The sequence below is a fragment of the Lepidochelys olivacea genome (assembly GCF_965140295.1).
Source record: "Lepidochelys olivacea isolate rLepOli2 genome assembly, chromosome: 2".
Lineage (NCBI taxonomy): Eukaryota > Metazoa > Chordata > Testudines > Cheloniidae > Lepidochelys > Lepidochelys olivacea.
The window spans coordinates 31,834,952-31,848,215 of NC_140412.1; positions in this window are offsets into that span (position 1 = coordinate 31,834,952).

Consider the following 13,264-nt stretch of genomic DNA (forward strand, 5'->3'; position numbering starts at 1 on the left):
AAGAATGGTCTACTGAACTCTGAGCTCTGACCTTTTATAATATGGCAAGAGATATTGATTCAAAGGCAGTACAACAGCATTGCAAATAGCATCCACCTTTTTTATTTTGTTTTTTTGGGGGGTTGGGTTTTTTTTGTACATGTAGGTATTGATCAGAACTTCATTTTTGGTTGACTTTGAAGTTTTAAGACTAAAAGAACTGTGAGAGACTTAAAACAGAGATAGAAGAGAGAATGCCCAGAGTTATCAAAAAGAATTAAAAGAAAATGTGTAAAAATATGCATTTACATGTGTTGTTCTGCACAATAAATCAGCACAGTAAATGTTTACAATACCAAGCTATAATTAAATGCTTAGATTGTTCATATTGTGCTCTATGGGATACCAGGACAATTCTGGGTGAATCTCTCACATATGGAAAATATCTTTTGAACATTTCATCTAACATAAGGGCTTCAGCCAATAAAGTAAATATTCTGAGCTCCTCGAGCTTTTGAAACCTGCAGTTGGATTTTCTTGTTGCACAGCAGTCCCTTCCCAGCCATGGGATGCAACTCAGCTGCTGGTGTCAAGACGTTAGTGACGTCATGTTCCTCAAAAGATATTACAAATGCAGAAGTTGAAAGAAGGAAAGATGTGTCAGAAAAATTGTCATAATTTATTAGGGGGTGTAGGAACACAGCTAGTCCAAATGACTAGTGCAGTAACTGAAGAGTCTAAAGACGTAATGCATAGGAGCCAACTGTGGTCTCAAAACAAGGGCTGATGCCATTCATAGTACGTTTTGTCTTTAGTGTCGATAATAATACGACATGATGGAGTGCTTTTATGACACTGACCTTTATTTCCTGATTCCATTCACACGACATGGGTCAGAGTTGCAAAAAGAATCACACATCAAAATCCAATGTCAAGGTCAGTATCATCTTCCCCTATTTTTTCCTTCTTGAAAATCAAATGTAATTTAAAAACATTAGGTGTAAGTCACCTGCCTTAGCAGTTGATTTTTTAGCTATGCTCCAACCCAGCTGCTGAGAACAAGGTGTCAGCCTCAGAGGGTGCACTCCCTACCACTCCCTTGCCCCAGCAGCTACGGCCGGGGCTGCGGTTTGCTGCAACATCACAGCTCCCACCTGGCCAAACCCACACTGCAGAAAGCTTTTAGAGGAGGGAGGCCTTAGGTATTCAAATGTACAGCTCTGAGTCTGCCAAACTTCAATGGCTACCTGATGACCCCAACTCTTCTGGTGTTTAAAACTCACTGAACCAAGCCAGAAGCTCTTACTGAGTTTTTAAATGATTTAATTATCTTCTTCTTTTGTTTGTCTCTGAACTTCCTGGTTCTGGCCATGGCAGAGGCTGTGTGGTAGCAAAGGATTTGATGGAACACAGGGCCAAGGAACTCTTGAGCTCTAATTCTGGCTTTGCCAGTGACTTGCTGTGTTGTTGTGTTCAGACTGTCACATGTAATTTCTCTATGCCTCACCCTCCTCATATGTAAAGCAGAGATAATACCTATAGCACATTTTTCTCATGGGAGTTATGAGGACCAATGAGTACTTGTATATTGCCTTGAATGTATAAGTGTAAATATATTTTTGCATTGCTAGAAGGCACAGCAAATTATAGTCCAATATATGTTTTTAGCATTTTAAAGGGTCTCATGAGCTGGATAGCTCACCTGTGTATTATACATGGAACTTTTACTCTCTAGATGATAAGTAGCTAAAAACCTTGATGATCTGATGGCTGCCAAAGTGAGTTTGTGGTCTCACTCCAGTTACTTCTAGCCAAACATTGATATTCCAAAACCCACCCTCACAAGCGACCCTAGTTTTTTGCCAGTCTTAGATGAAAAGGTAGGTTTAAATTGGCACGAGGAGTAACTTCCTTTTTTCTTCTAGGGATGCTGCTTCACGTTAGCAGAACAATGTGGGAAAAATTATTGTTCAGTGTAGCAGTAGTGGGATCTGCACCATAGTTAAGTTTATGATACGGAGTTCAATTTAACAGGGGATTTAAACCTCTATTTAGTAAAAACCTCATTGAAATAGCAAGGATGGAAGCATAGAATATAGAGTTTGAGCAGTGTTTGAATTTTTTGTGTTGGATTGATTGATACAGAGGGAAAAGTAGGAGTTTAAAAATCACCCCTTTTGGCAATTTTTGAATTGTCTCACTTATCTTTGTTCCCCTCCAGCAAGAAATATAAAACACTGTGATACCTGTCCTTTGTTCACATCATCGCTCCGCATGTGCTGATTCCTTCAATATCAGTTATGTGTAGATAGTGTTTGTCTACAGAGCATTTTATAACAACTTAGCCATAATGGAAAATATGTGAGGCAGGGTAAACAGTGACAAATCTGCTGCAGGGCAAATAGCATCACTCATGTAAAGGCAGAGACTTACTAAATCCCCCTGTGGCCTAGCAGAACAGTCTCTGGGTTAAAAAGGAGATCAGACATTCAAATCTCACCTGTGAGCTCTGCTTAAATACCCATGCAATTAACTCAGGTCGTACTCCAGCCCACCAAGATGTGGAAGAACTCCCAAACACCTCTGCTTCCAAAATAAGTTCTCAGAGAGTTTATGCAAAGTCATTGTAGCCCAAGAACCCAGGTTTCTAACATGACAAACCCCCAGCTTATCCATTGCACCACAGTGCATTGAAGAATGAAGAAACCAGTTTCAGTTGTTCTGTATTTAATTACTGTAAGCCACACTTCTCTCCCAAAGACAGAGATAGCAAACAGGATTCCTGATTTCTAGAACTGGCTGGAAAGTGAAATTTTTGTCATGTGAAAAATTGAGTTTTTGAAACAAATATTCCAAATCAAAGTAAAAATGTTTTTTGCAGGACTTGAAAATCCTGAAATATTTCATTTTGGAAACATCAGATCATTCCTGATGCTTTGGCTGCTGCAGCAGCCAGACAAGTTGGCCATCCAGGTAGCCCAGGGATATGGGTAAAGGTAAAGCTGGTTGCCTGGGGAGCTCGGGTGTCTGCCTGCCAAAGAGTGAGCAGTCCTCTGTAAAGCAGATTTTGTACTGTAAAAAGTATGATAAATTAATGTATGGATTACCAAAATACACATGCTTCACATTTGAGTCATTTACATTTTGCTTGTGTGCTATACAGCCCCCTCTGTACCCAATCCACAGAAGATGAGACAGCTCTCCATTGTAAGTGTGCTTCTTTAAACTAGAAGTTGTAAGTACTTATGCTTTTAGTTTTGGAGATCATCTGTTCAATCTTTGGTGTTGGCCAAGATGGTAGCTATCACAGTTGCAGCTCTCCCATGTTGGGATGTTTGTAGGTTAAGAAGTATGCTTCGTATTGTCAAAGATGAGAGGCCAAGAAGAAAGGGGAGTAAAATAGGCAGGCACTTCTGGCAATTCCAATATGTCCAAGAGAAGCTGTTTTGGGATGTGATGACACATTTTCATAGATGTTCCCTTGAGCTGAATGGTTATATCATCACTTCTAAACATGGAGAGTTGCTTATGATGTACTTAATTTTAGTGCCCATTAAGCAAGGACAAGATGTAGTAGATGAAAAAATTACTAAGGTACATCTCACTCTTCAGGAGAGTCAACATAGGAGCTGCTTGAACTGTGCAGTTTCTCCATCTGAATCCCAAGCATGTGCAGGTCCCCTTCTACCTGATTCTGAGGGTTTGTCTACATGGGAAAATTGACTGGCATAGTTAATCTAGAATAACTTTTCTGATATAGCTATTCTGGAGTAACTCTATTCTGAAATAAGTGACTTCATTCCAGTGACTTCATTCCAGAATGATTACTTCACTTTGGAAGTGAAGTAATCATTCCAGTATAGAATGTATGTACACATGGGGGTATTAGAGATACAAATTGGGTGAGGTAATATCTTTTACAGGACCAACTTCTGTTGGTGAGCGAGACAACAGAAGGTCCAATAAAAGATACTACTTCACCCACTTTGGCTCTCTAATATCCTGAGACTGGCACATCTACAACAACACTGCAGACAACACAAGCAGGGTAGTTATTCCAGAATAGCTAAATTATATCAGAATAGCTATGGTGGAATAGTTATTCTGGAGTAGCTGTACTGGTCAATTTCCCCCATCTAAGCATAGCCTGAAGAGCTATTCTCTGAAGTACACCAAAGCTATATGTAAAAAACCAGGAATTTATCAAACTAAATTTAGTGTCAGGACACACTCTATTCACTCAAAACCTTAAAAACATGGAAATAACAAATCTATTCAAGTCAAAGGCTTGTGAATTCCTTTCCATCGCCATATTTCCAACAATACTGTCGCTAACATACTCCAACACTTTATAAGGCTTTCACTTTCATTTACAGCAGATACCAAAAAGCAACACATACCCCAAATTAATCAGACTTACTCTCTAAACCAAAATCCTGACAGCAACCTCAGCAGTGTTAAGGGAGATTAACTTCCCAAATGTGCATGTGGAATGAGTGACAATCAGCTTTGCTTAATCGGTTGCTGTATCTGGTATAAAAGCATCAGAGGTTGTGTTAACATGGCTTGTGTTTGGGTTATGTGTGGCTGTAGATACCTAGACGATCAATGAACAATTTAGTACATTCGTTTAAAAAAATACAAAACCAAATACTAAGTAGTAAACTGATGTTTTTAAGTAGATTGATTATGTACATACCTCAGCAATTAAATGGTTTGCATGACTGCATTACAAACTGAAATAACTATTTTTAAACAATGTTTTTCATATAGACAAAATGCTCAATAAGTAACTTTTACAGAACCATTTATTTTAAAAACCCATTTTGAGAACGCTGCCTATAATTAGGTCACAAAACACAAACAGCGCAGTAATAGACTTTAAATACATTTGTGATGGTTACTAAATGAGAGAATTAATGGAATCATGCTGATGTTTAATATCTGCTAGTCACTGATTAGGAAGAGAACAAGAATGATTGTACTCTACAAGGAAAAGAAAGTAAGTTTCAGGGATGAAAAATGGGGAAACCTGCATAAAGTTATCAAGTTTTGGCTTTATTGATGTATTGAGCTGAGGAAATATCCAATTTCCCCCTGCCTCCTCTTGAAACCAAGAGTCAGATGGTGGGGCTGCAAAGTAATAATGCTTTCTATAGACCTTTTCATCAGGAGATCTCAAAGCATCTCCAAACAAAGTGGCCAATATTTTTATTCCAGTGAGGTGGGATCACCAGTAGGCTAGTGGCAGAGCCACGACTAAAACCCAGTCCTGGGGTCTAGTCACTTGGACACACTGAACCTATACATGTAACACTCTTCATATGACCAAAGAACAGAAGAATGTAAGAATGGTCATACTGGGTCAGATCAAAGGTCCATCTAGCTGAGTTTTCTAATAGTGCCCAATGCCAGGTGCCCCAGAGGCAATTAACAGAAGAGGTAATCATCAAGTGATCCATTCTGTGTCTCTCATTCCCAGCTTTTGGCAAACAGAGGCTTGGGACACCATCCCCACCCATCCTGGCTAAAAGCCATTAATGGACCTATCCTCCAAAAATCTATCTAGTTCTTTTTTAAATGCTGTTCTAATCTTGGCCTTCACAACATCCTCTGGCAGAGTTCCACAAGTTGACTCTGCACTCTGTGAAGAAATACTTCCTTTTGTTTGTTTTAAACCTGCTGCCTATTAATTTCATTTGGTGACCCCTAGTTCTTGCGTTATGAGAAGGGATAAATAACACTTCCTGTCATAAATATAAAGGGAAGGGTAAACACCTTTAAATCCCTCCTGGCCAGAGGAAAAAAAAACCCTTTCACCTGTAAAGGGTTAAGAAGCTAAGACAACCTTGCTGGCACCTGACCAAAATGACCAATGAGGAGACAAGATACTTTCAAAGCTGGAGGGGGGGGGGAACGACACAAAGGGTTCTCTCTGTCTGTGTGTGTTGGTTTTTGCTGGGACCAGAGCAGGAATGCAGGTCAGAACTCCTGTAAAAAGTCAGCAAGCAATCTAGTTAGATATGCGTTAGATTCTGTTTTGTATAAATGGCTGAGAAAATAATGGAATATATATTCCATTTTTATGGCTGATTTAGAACAACGCTTCCTCAGCTCTCATCCCCTAACGCCCCTACTCTACTTGCGCTATAATGATGACATCTTCATCATCTGGACCCATGGAAAAGAAGCTCTTGAGGAATTCCACCATGATTTCAACAATTTCCATCCCACCATGAACCTCATCCTGGTCCAGTCCACACAAGAGATCCACTTCCTGGACACTACAGTGCTAATAAACAATGGTCACATAAACACCACCCTATACCGGAAACCTACTGACCGCTATTCCTACCTACATGCCTCCAGCTTTCACCCTGACCACACCACACGATCCATCGTCTACAGCCAAGCTCTGCGATACAACCTCATTTGCTCCAACCCCCTCAGACAGAGACAAACACCTATCTCTATCAAGCATTCTTACAACTACAGTACCCACCTGCGGAAGTGAAGAAACAGATTGATAGAGCCAGAAGAGTTCCCAGAAGTCACCTACTACAGGACAGGCCTAACAAAGAAAATAACAGAACGCCACTAGCCGTCACCTTCAGCCCCCAACTAAAATCCCTCCAATGCATTATTAAGGATCTACAACCTATCCTGAAGGATGACCCAACACTCTCACAAATCTTGGGAGACAGGCCAGTCCTTGCCTACAGACAGCTCCCCAACCTGAAGCAAATACTCACCAACAACCACATACCACACAACAGAACCACTAACCCAGGAACCTATCCTTGCAACAAAGCCCATTGCCAACTGTACCCACATATCTATTCAGGGGACACCATCACAGGGCCTAATAACATCAGCCACACTATCAGAGGCTCGTTCACCTGCACATCCACCAATGTGATATATGCCATCATGTGCCAGCAATGCCCTTCTGCCACGTACATTGGTCAAACTGGACAGTCTCTACGTAAAAGAATAAATGGACACAAATCAGATGTCAAGAATTATAACATTCATAAACCAGTCAGAGAACACTTCAATCTCTCCGGTCACGCAATTACAGACATGAAGGTCACTATCTTAAAACAAAAAAACTTCAAATCCAGACTCCAGCGAGAAACTGCTGAATTGGAATTCATTTGCAAATTGGATACTATTAATTTAGGCTTAAATAGAGACTGGGAGTGGCTAAGTCATTATGAAAGGTAGCCTATTTCCCCTTGTTTTTTCCTACCCCCCCCTCCCCAGACGTTCTGGTTAAACTTGGATTTATGCTGGAAATGGCCCACCTTGATTATCATACACATTGTAAGGAGAGTGGTCAGTTTGGATGAGCTATTACCAGCAGGAGAGTGAGTTTGTGGGGGGGGGGGAAGGGGGGGAGAAAACCTGGATTTGTGCTGGAAATGGCCCACCTTGATTATCATGCACATTGTAGGGAGAGTGGTCACTTTGGATAAGCTATTACCAGCAGGAGAGTGAGTTTGTGTGTGTGGTTTTTGGAAAAAAGCGGGACGGGGGTGAGAAAACCTGGATTTGTGCTAGAAATGGCCCACCTTGATTATCATACACATTGTAAAGAGAGTGGTCACTTTGGATGGGCTATTACCAGCAGGAGAGTGGGGTGGGAGGAGGTATTGTTTCATGGTCTCTGTGTATATAATATCTTCTGCAGTTTCCACAGTATGCATCCGATGAAGTGAGCTGTAGCTCACGAAAGCTTATGCTCAAATAAATTGGTTAGTCTCTAAGGTGCCACAAGTACTCCTTTTCTTATTCCTGTTTTTGTGTCTTTTTGTAACTTAAGGTTTTGCCTAGAGGGATTCTCTATGTTTTGAATCTGATTACCCTGTAAGTTATTTACCATCCTGATTTTACAGAGGTGATTCTTTTACTTTTTCTTCAATTAAAATTCTTCTTTTAAGAACCTGATTGCTTTTTCGTTGTTCTTAAGATCCAAGGGTTTGGGTCTGTGTTCACCTATGCAAATTGTTGAGGATTTTATCAAGCCTTCCCTAGGAAAGGGGGTGTAGGGCTTGGGGAGATTTTGGGGGGAAAGACGTTTCCAAGTGGGCCCTTTCCCTGTTATATTTGTTAGACGCTTTGTGGTGGCAGCAATAAAGTCCAGGGACAAAAGGAAAAACAGTTTGTACCTTGGGGAAGTTTTAACCTAATCTGGTAGGGGTTTTTTCATGCAGGTCCCCACATCTGTAACCTAGAGTTCAGAGTGGGGAAGGATCCTTGATGCTTCCTTATTTACTTTCTCAACATCAGTCACGATTTCATAGACCTCTATCATATCTCTCCTTAATCATCTCCTTTCCAAGCTGAAAAATCCCAGTCTTATTAATCTCTCCTCATACGGAAGCCGTTCAATACCCCTTAACAATTTTGTTGCCCTTTTCTGAACCTTTTCCAATTTCAAAATATCTCTTTTGAGATGGGGTGGCCACATCTGCACACAGTATTCAAGATTTGGGCATACCATGGATTTATATTGAGGCAATATGATTTTTTCAGTCTTCTTATCTATCTCTTTCTTAATGATGCCCAACATTCTGTTCACTTTTTCAACTGTCACTGCACATTTGAGTGCATGTTTTCGGAGAACTATCCACAATGACTCCAAGATTTTTTTTTTCTTGAGTAGTAATAGCTAATTTAGACCACATTATTTTATACATACATTTGGGATTATATTTTCCAATGTGCATTACTTTGCATTTATCAACATTGAATTTCATCTGCCATTTTGTTGTCCAGTCTAGTGAGATCCTTTCACAGATCTTTGCAGTCTGCTTGGGACCTACAAAACTACTCAAGATAGTTATCTGAAAAAATTGCAACATCACTGTTTACCCCTTTTTCCAGATCATTTATGAATATGTCAAATAGGACTGGTCCCAGTACAGACCTCTGGCGAACACTAATATTTACCTCTCTCCATTCTGAAAACTGACCATTTATTCCTACCCTTTGTTTCCTGTCTTTTAACTAGTTACCAATCCATGAGGGGACCTTCCCTCTTATCCCATGAAAGCTTACTTTGCTTAAGAGCCTTTGGTGAGGGACCTTGCCAAAGCCTTTCTGAAAATATAAGTACACTATATTTACTACATCCCCGAAGTCTACATGCTCATTGACCCCTCAAAGAATTCTAGTAGATTGGTGAGGCATGATTTCCCTTTACAAAAAGTGTGTTGACTCTTCCTCAACAAATTATGTTAATCTATATGTCTGATAATTTTGTCCTTTACGATAATTTCAACCAGTTTTCCTGGTACTGAAGTCAGGTTTACTAGCCTATAATTGCCGGGATCACCTCTGGAGTCCTTTTTAAAAATTGGTGTCACATTAGCTATCCTCCAGTCATTTTATACAGAATCTGATATAATGATAGGTTACAGATTACAGGCGGTAGTTCTGCAATTTCGTATTTGAGTTCCTTCAAAGCTGTCCACAATATGTCGCTTAAAAACTGTGCGTCAATTGTTCAAACCACACAGGCGGATTTGTCCCCCTGCACATCCCCACTGATGGGGCCAAGTGATATTCCTATTAATTGCTGTGCAAAATGTCCTTGGAGATATTGTGTACAGGGTTTTCAGCATCTGGTGAGAACCAGAAATGAACCTATCCCAGTATTGTTCACAAGCTATATGTGGGGGAAAGCAGACATTTAAAGGTGGGAACCAGCTCTCTGGTGCTCCTCTGACACAGTGCCTTTTTTCCCAGATCTTGGTCTCTGGTGACCCTGGTGTCCTCCTCTGTTTCTTGGAGCCATCCCAGGGGCCTAGACATGAGCTCTAACTGTTGGTGTCCTTGTCAGGGCTTGCTCCTCTCCCCTTCTGATTGATGTTTCACACACAGTTGTGATGGAGAGGGCCCTCCATGCAGGGTGCCAGTGTAAGTTGGAATGGGACCCTCTTCCTTTTTACATACCAAACTCCATGACAAAAGACACTGTCCTCAGGGAATGGGGCATTGTTGCATGGCTTGGTTCCTGCCCCTCTCTCTTTCTGATCAATGTGCCTGGTATAATGACTGAGACCACCCAGTGAAAGCCTTCCTGACCTTCCAAGGTCTTTTCCAAAGCACACTGACTTCAATGGACAGACTCCTACTGGTGTTAATAGGATTTAGATCTGGCCCTAGATCCATGTAAGAGAGATTTTAATGAGTTTTGTGAAGTTTTGTCTCTCTGTTGAATTACATTTCTGCACCAGCTTCAGCGCCACCAAGTCTTTCAGAAATGTCCTTACTTGTCGATCATAATGTCATCTTTATCTGACTTCATGGTTTAGCTCTTGGGCCTCTAGATGGACATACTACTTATAGTAAATTAATGTTAATAGTAAATGCTGATGTTTCCCCAAGTGCTACAAAATCAAGAACACAACTGGTTCAGAGGGCGAGTCTCATATTCCTGTCCTCCTATTTGAGATATTGTAACATACCCATAAAGGAGATGTGCTGAACATAGTTTAGTATGATTGGTTTGTGTGAAGGTGGCCATTTTGTGGAAAATTTTAGAGGTTTTGGCGTTTTTCATTCCAATAAAGAATGAAACCATGTTGTTCTGAAGTTTTTCATGAAAAAATGAAAGATCACCCAAGAATAGCTTCGTATTTAGGAATGTGAGTACCCAAGTTCAAGTTCCTTGTCTGAACCACGTAGAAGCATAAAGCAACCAAAAGGGGCTGTGCTTGTACTCAAGTGGGGGTGAAGAGAGGCAGTGGTGGCAGAAGAGGGGGCAGGGCCCTCCGATTTTTTGGAAGTGGACAGGCCTGGTCCATCTACTTTTCACCGTGGTGGATCCTGCCCCCTTCCCCTCCTCTTGCCCCCAAGGCCTTACCTCCCAGCCAGGCCAGCGTGGAGCCTGGCTGGAGAGCCCAGGCAGCTTTGGAGAACCATGGTGGACCTTCTACCTGCCTGGAGTGCGGGGGATCTGAGAGCAGCTCCCGGACCATGTCCCCGCTTCCCGGCCTCCCCGCCTGGCTGAGGGCAGGTGGAGGTAGAGGGTCCGCTACTCTGCACCGGCTCCCCACATCTGCCCACGCAGCTCTGTCCCTGACCTGGCTTGGGGCAGGGGCCGGGGGGAACGAAGCTGCAGCCTGGCCATGATAAGAGCTGCATGCAGGCAGCTGTGAGGAGCCACAGAGTTGCGGACCGTCCACCTGCCCTGGGTAGGGGGCCTGGGACACGGGCAGGGGTATACTTTTGGCTACTCCCCAATCATTGGAAGGGGGGCTCCCCAGCCCAGCTCCAGCTTCTGGCTTGGCTGGGGGTGGGCCATCCCCATTTTTGGGAGGGCTCCATCACCTTTTAAGAGAGGGTCTATAAATCATATATAAAAATTAGCACAACAAAGAAGCATTGGATTCTGTGGACATCCTTCAGAGCCATCCCATTTGTGATGATCATCTCCTTGTGGGGGTCCATTTCCAGTCCCTTGGGTGAGAAAATGTATCCAAGAAATTCAAGGGTATTCCAATCAAGCTCATTTTTCTCTGGCTTGGCATAAGTTGGTTCTGACATAGTTGTTCAAGAACTCTATGCACGTGCAGGTTATAAAGAGCTGGATTTTTGGAGAAAATCAGAATGTCATCAAGGTAGATAATGACAAAGTGGTCCAGCATATCTCATAATATATCATTCATAAAATGTTGAAAGGTTGCTGGAGCATCAAATGGCATGACCAGATATTCATAGTGGCCATATTGAGTATGAAAGACTTTCTTCCATTTGTCTCCCGCATGCGTGTGCATTAGGTTATAGGTCTTGCACAGACCTAACTCTGTGAAAATATGGGCCATGCATAGCCTGTCTAAGGGGTCATTGATAAAGGAGCAGTGAGTGGTTTCATATGGTCATCTTGTTCAGAGCCTGATAGTAATACATGGGGCTATAAAGAGCTGTCCTTCACAAAAACAAAAAAACTGAGCACCCACTTGGCATATGGATAGGTAGATGAATCCTTTCTGAAGGTTCTTCTGCAAATATATGTGGAGAGCCAGGTTCAGAGAGGGCATATATCATGCTGAATGGGATCTTGGCTTCAGTCTGGAAATCAACTGGGCAGTAGAGATGATGAGCTGCTGAGTTGCAAAAAGTTCTTTCCAGACTCAGTTCATCAGGTTATAGTCCAAATAGGCTGTCCACATAAAGAGTTTGTTCAAATTTTTCCATGAGAATTAGCAAAGTAATGCAGAGTAGAGCTGGAGATCTCAACCTTGCAACTCAAGCTTCCCCTGACCAAGTTTCAGCAGATCTGAGATACAGGACTGGGGCCTTAAAGTTCTTTAATAGATCTCTGGCAGGCTATCAATAACCACTTGACAGCAGGTATTCCTTGAATGAAAGATTGTGGGTTTCTATTTCCTAAGTATACACAGGTAATTAGTTGCATTCATCATCAGCATTATCCATTAAGCAGTTCATAAACAGTTTACTACAAACGTCACAGAAAAATATAGACAATGATATTATTACACCCAGGTTCCATCTAAATGTTAATATTCCCTTCTGATCTCTGAATGAATAGAACATGAACAGTCTGGTTACATTGCTAACCTCTAATAAGATATAAATAAACACATAGGAATACCTGTTAGTATTTATCTCTAATTTTCTAACAATACAGGTTTGCATTTCAAAGTTCTAGTCTATCTAACATAGCTCTGTTAACTATTTATAAGGAATGGCCTTAATTACCATTTACATACTTTTCTAATATGTCTTTAAAGGTAGAATTTGGGTCATTTAGCCTGCTAGCTGAGTAATCCCTTCTGGCTCAGTGTCAGAACCTCTATTTGCCAGAAGCTGGGAATGGGTGACAGGGGACAGATCACTTGATTACCTGTTCTGTTCATTCCCTCTGGGGCACCTGGCATTGGCCACTGTAGGAAGACAGGATTCTGGGCTAGATGGACTTTTGGTATTGCCATTCTTATGTTCTTAACCATTAAGAAATTGTCTCATATTTTTCTTCCCTGTATTTTCGTCCCTTTCTAGCTAATGATGCCATTTTTGAATTACCTTAAACAATCCCCCCTTTTTTTTTTTGTTGCTTATGCCATCAGATACTTGAAGGCAGTTATTGTGTCCCCTTGTATGATGTCTGATTAAATTCTCCATCAGCAGATAAATTGTTATGGTAGAACAGAACTACTACTCTGTATTTGAATCAAAGGCAAAATAGCTTCTCAGCCATCAATTTTCTTTAATTTATCTTTGCCAGTGCACTCTGTAAGCCTGAGCATGAAGG